The sequence below is a fragment of the Sceloporus occidentalis genome, unplaced genomic scaffold (assembly GCF_023333645.1).
Source record: "Sceloporus occidentalis isolate IW3139 unplaced genomic scaffold, rSceOcc1.0.p SCAF_270, whole genome shotgun sequence".
Classification (NCBI taxonomy): Eukaryota; Metazoa; Chordata; class Lepidosauria; order Squamata; family Phrynosomatidae; genus Sceloporus; species Sceloporus occidentalis.
Window position 1 is genome coordinate 669856 of NW_028317250.1, and position 6577 is coordinate 676432.

Below are 6577 nucleotides of genomic sequence, written 5' to 3' on the forward strand. Positions count from 1 at the left end.
AGAGAGCAAGGAACCATAGTGTAGACGTGGAATATACCTGTACTTCCGGTTTAAGGAAAAAAACTATTCCAACATATACATTCTTATAGACCAGCATAGAAAGCAGACTGAAGCCTAGAGTTGTGTATATAGTCAAAAAGAAAATGTATAAAAATTGTAAATATTAGAAATGAAACCTAAATTTGTTACAAATGTAAAAGTAACAGGGGTATCATTTTCAGTAAGCTCTGCAAGGGCAATAAATGCTCTTCTGGGTGCCCTTTAAGCCGTCTGCCACATCACACGCCTGTCACAGAGAACTGTTCCTAAATGATTAGATTTGGGTCTCTGTGTTTACGTTAAACCTACTCTTCAGGCCAAGTATTAATAAACTTCTATTAATCCACAGGGTCCTAAAAGTGGACGTCATCACCATGGATGCTTCTATATACATAAAATTAACTATTCATCTTATCGTTTATTTATTTCAGTACCCGGAGCCCCACAGAATATCTCAGTCCAACATTACAATTCTACGAATTCCCTTCTGGTGACCTGGATAGAACCACCAGGGAAAGTGAGTGATTACAATGTTACTCTGAGAGGAGTCATCAATCAAACAACCCAAACCAATTCTCCCCGAGTGAATTTCACCGACTTACTCCCGGGCAGAGAATACTCGGTCACTATACTGACAGTGAGCGGGACCTGCAGCCAGACATCAGATCCAGTGAAGGAGGCCACGTGTGAGTATAATGGGGTCTGTGTGTGAGACCAAGTCCACGTGACTATTATGCTAAAGATTTTATTACTCTGTATTTGGTATCTATAACAATATTTTTTGTTGATTAAATAAACATTGATTCTTTTTATTTCCCAGACCCGACCCCTCCAGGCTCCATAACCTTTTCCTCCATTGGAACAAACAGCATTTCATTGTCCTGGGGAGACCCAATAAATATGACCAACACGGAGAAGTTTTTTAATATAACTTATAGGACTTCTTCAGATACAAGGAGTGTCTCAAGTAACGTGTCAAACATCAACCTCCAGAACCTCACATCTGGGACAAAGTACACTATTTCTGTAGTAACAGTTGGAGCCCGGGAGTATCAGAGTTCTGCTGTCAGTAGAGATGTTTACACAAGTAGGTACCTGATTTTTGTAGGTTCTGTAATGGATCATCTTGTTATATCAGAGCCCGTGTCACATGATGGTCAAACGGCTTCTAGACAATAATGTGACTTCAGTTACAGTCGCTTCTCTCTGACAGTTTGTTAGTCTTTTCGTGTATCGGTAACATTTCCCATTCTGTCAATTTATAATGAAAGCTTTGAGAAAACTCCGTAGAGGAATATTAATTAAAGACGTAAGCTCCTGTATGTGTATTCTGTTTTCTGTTGCCGATTCTGATGCCATTTTGGTTCTTACTCTAGAACCCATGGTGATAAACCAGCTGCAAAAGAACAATTTGACTTCAGAATCTATATCCCTGACTTGGAATAAATCTGATGAGTATAACAGTGATTACTCCTACCGAGTACAAACCAACTCATCGGCTGGGATGCTGATCAATGAAACAATCGTAAGATCTGAATCAGTTACAGTAACTAATCTGACACCCGGGGAAACGTATACATTTACCGTGTTTACAAGAGCGGCCGATGGCGTCACCGAGAGTCAGCCGGCCTCGTATACGACCTGCACATGTGAGTACTCATTCACTTCTGGCATGGAGAAGGAAATTATAGTGCTGGTAATTTTTTACATTTCAATTTAAAAGAAATTAGCACCCCGTGTGAAAGTAGAGAGCAAGGAACCATAGTGTAGATGTGGAATATACCTGTACTTCCGGTTTAAGGAAAAAAACTATTCCAAAATATACATTCTTATAGACCAGCATAGAAAGCAGACTGAAGCCTAGAGTTGTGCATATGGTCAAAAAGAAAATTAACTATGCATCTTATCGTTTATTTATTTCAGTACCCGGAGCCCCTCAGAATATCTCAGTCCAACATTACAATTCTACGAATTCCTTTCTGGTGACCTGGATAGAACCACCAGGGAAAGTGAGTGATTACAATGTTACTCTGAGAGGAGTCGTCAATCAAACAGCCCAAATTAATTCTCCCCCAGTGAATTTCACCGACTTACTCCCGGGCAGAGACTACTCGGTCACTATACTGACAGTGAGCGGGACCTGCAGCCAGACATCAGATCCAGTGACTGAGGCCACGTGTAAGTATCACGGAATACAGGGGTCAGACTAAATCCATGGAACAATTGTATTAAAGGTTGCATGACTTGTGTTAAGTTTCTGTAACAATGTATTTTTCTGATTAAACATCGTTGCTTTTTATTCACCAGACCCGACCCCTCCAGGCGCCATAACCTCTCTCTCCACCGGAACAAGCAGCGTTTCATTCTCCTGGGGAGACCCAATAGATATGAAGAATGCAACAAAGTCTTTTAATGTAACTTATAAGAGTTCTTCAGGCACATGGAGTGTCCCAAGTAACGTGTCAAACATTAACCTCCAGAACCTCACGTCTGGGACTAAGTACACTATTTCTGTAGTAACAGTTGGAGCCCGGGAGTATCAGAGTTCTGCTGTCAGTAGAGATGTTTACACAAGTAGGTACCTGATTTCTGTATGTTCTGTAATGGATTCCCCTGTTATATGAGATTCCAATCATTTCCTTTGTTGGGTTCCGTTATGATTTTATTCTTCACTCTTTAAAAGTATTTATAATATTTCACATTAAACCGATCTATAAATTCTAATATTTACAAACCTCTCTCTCTCTGTCCGGAGAAATAATAGTCAGACTTGTATATTTTTATAGAATGTATGTTTTAGGATTTATTCTGATAACTTTTTACTTTCTTACTTTAGACCCGATGCCTGTAAAAAATCTCAGGGCCAGAAATGTGACTTCAGGTTATGTTTTTCTGATTTGGGATAAACCTGATGAGTATAACAGTGATTACTCCTACCGAGTACAAACCAACTCATCGGCTGGGATGCTGATCAATGAAACAATCGTAAAATCTGAATCAGTTACAGTAACTAATCTGATACCTGGGGAAACGTATACATTTACCGTGTTTACAAGAGTGGCCGATGGCGTCACCGAGAGTCAGCCGGCCTCGTATACGACCTGCACATGTGAGTACTCATTCACTTCTGGCATGGACAAGGAAATTACCGTATTTGCTCGATTATAAGACGAGGTTTTTTTCAGAGCAAATGCTCTGAAAAATACCCCTCGTCTTCTAATCGGGGTCGTCTTCTAATCAGACCTCAAATAGAGTCTGATTAGGAGACTAAGATCCAGATCCCCCGCACCGCTGCAGGGGACCTGGATCCTCCTGTCTCACCCCCCCCCCCATCATACACACTTACCGGTGCTTCCTGCTGTATTGCCGGGGCAGCGGGTTGACGTCTACGCGATCCGCGTAGACAACGTCCGCTGCAGCCGGAAGGAGGTGTGGCTAGCAGCGGGGGTTGTCTGCGTCCGTCGCGTAGACCTTCCCCGACTGTCAGAGATCTCTGATCTCTGACAGCCGGGGAAAGTATACGCGACGGACGCATACAAACCCCCGCTGCCAACTCCACCTCCTTCCGGCTGCAGCAGAAGGCGACGTCAACCCGCTGCCCCGGCTGGAAGCACCGGTAAGAGAGGGCTGAGAGGGGAGAGAGGGGAGAGAGGAGAGAGGAGAGGAGAGGGGAGGGGAGGGGGGGGAGAGAGTGTGTGTGTGTGTGTTAGTTAAATGGGGGCATAGGGCATTTCTGGAGTGGCGTTAAGGGGGCATTTAATAGAGCACTCTGCCTCCTGAAATGCCTTATACCTCCCTATATGCCACTCTGCCCCATAATATGCCTTTTAACCCCCTAAATGCCAGAGTGGCATATAGGGGTATAAGGCATTTCTGGAGGCAGAGTGCTCTATACAATGCCTTTTAACTCCCTTAATGCCACTCTGCCTCCTGAAATGCCTTATACCTCCCTATATGCCACTCTGCCCCATAATATGCATTTTAACCCCTTAAATGCCAGAATGGGATATAGGGGTATAAGGCATTTCTGGAGGCAGAGTGGCATATAGGGGGTCAAAAGGCATACCATGGGGCACAGTGGCATATAGAGGGTTAAAAGGCATATCATGGGCCACAGTGCCATATTGGTGTGGCAAGCCTGGGGGCAGATGTGCGTAACTGGGGGACAGGCTGGAAAATACAAGAAATAAAAACAAAAAAAATATTTTTCTCAATCATAGCTTTTATTAAAAAAAATAGTTTACATGAATTAACATTTACTGGTAAAACTTTTTTCCTTTAGGGTCGTCTTATATTCAGGCTTTTTCTTTTTTCCTAAGTTAATATTCAGATTTTGGGGGGTCGTCTTATAATCAGGGTCGTCTTATAATCGAGCAAATACGGTATATGCTGGTAATTTTTTACATTTCAATTGAAAAGAAATTAGCACCCCGTGTGAAAGTAGAGAGCAAGGAACCATAGTGTAGACGTGGAATATACCTGTACTTCGGGTTTAAGGAAAAAAACTATTCCAACATATACATTCTTATAGACCAGCATAGAAAGCAGACTGAAGCCTAGAGTTGTGTATATGGTCAAAAAGAAAATGTATAAAAATTGTAAATATTAGAAATGAAACCTAAATTTGTTACAAATGTAAAAGTAACAGGGGTATCATTTTCAGTAAGCTCTGCAAGGGCAATAAATGCTCTTCTGGGTGCCCTTTAAGCCGCCTGCCACATCACACGCCTGTCTCAGAGAACTGTTCCTAAATGATTAGATTTGGGTCTCTGTGTTTACGTTAAACCTACTCTTCAGGCCAAGTATTAATAAACTTCTATTAATCCACAGGGTCATAAAAGTGGACGTCATCACCATGGATGCTTCTATATACATAAAATTAACTATTCATCTTATCGTTTATTTATTTCAGTACCCGGAGCCCCTCAGAATATCTCAGTCCAACATTACAATTCTACGAATTCCCTTCTGGTGACCTGGATAGAACCACCAGGGAAAGTGAGTGATTACAATGTTACTCTGAGAGGAGTCGTCAATCAAACAACCCAAACCAATTCTCCCCGAGTGAATTTCACCGACTTACTCCCGGGCAGAGAATACTCGGTCACTATACTGACAGTGAGCGGGACCTGCAGCCAGACATCAGATCCAGTGAAGGAGGCCACGTGTAAGTATAATGGGGTCTGTGTGTGAGACCAAGTCCACGTGACTATTATGCTAAAGATTTTATTACTCTGTATTTGGTATCTATAACAATATTTTTTGTTGATTAAATAAACATTGATTCTTTTTATTTCCCAGACCCGACCCCTCCAGGCTCCATAACCTTTTCCTCCATTGGAACAAACAGCATTTCATTGTCCTGGGGAGACCCAATAAATATGACCAACACGGAGAAGTTTTTTAATATAACTTATAGGACTTCTTCAGATACAAGGAGTGTCTCAAGTAACGTGTCAAACATCAACCTCCAGAACCGCACATCTGGGACAAAGTACACTATTTCTGTAGTAACAGTTGGAGCCCGGGAGTATCAGAGTTCTGCTGTCAGTAGAGATGTTTACACAAGTAGGTACCTGATTTTTGTAGGTTCTGTAATGGATCATCTTGTTATATCAGAGCCCGTGTCACATGATGGTCAAACGGCTTCTAGACAATAATGTGACTTCAGTTATAGTCGCTTCTCTCTGACAGTTTGTTAGTCTTTTCATGTATCGGTAACATTTCCCATTCTGTCAATTTATAATGAAAGCTTTGAGAAAACTCCGTAGAGGAATATTAATTAAAGACGTAAGCTCCTGTATGTTTATTCTGTTTTCTGTTGCCGATTCTGATGCCATTTTGGTTCTTACTCTAGTACCCATGGTGATAAACCAGCTGCGAAAGAACAATTTGACTTCAGAATCTATATCCCTGACTTGGAATAAATCTGATGAGTATAACAGTGATTACTCCTACCGAGTACAAACCAACTCATCGGCTGGGATGCTGATCAATGAAACAATCGTAAGATCTGAATCAGTTACAGTAACTAATCTGATACCCGGGGAAACGTATACATTTACCGTGTTTACAAGAGCGGCCGATGGCGTCACCGAGAGTCAGCCGGTCTCGTATATGACCTGCACATGTGAGTACTCATTCACTTCTGGCATGTACAAGGAAATTATAGTGCTGGTAATTTTTTACATTTCAATTAAAAAGAAATTAGCACCCCGTGTGAAAGTAGAGAGCAAGGAACCATAGTGTAGACGTGGAATATACCTGTACTTCGGGTTTAAGGAAAAAAACTATTCCAACATATACATTCTTATAGACCAGCATAGAAAGCAGACTGAAGCCTAGAGTTGTGTATATGGTCAAAAAGAAAATGTATAAAAATTGTAAATATTAGAAATGAAACCTGAATTTGTTACAAATGTAAAAGTAACAGGGGTATCATTTTCAGTAAGCTCTGCACGGGCAATAAATGCTCTTCTGGGTGCCCTTTAAGCCGTCGGCCACATCACACGCCTGTCACAGAGAACTGTTCCTAAAT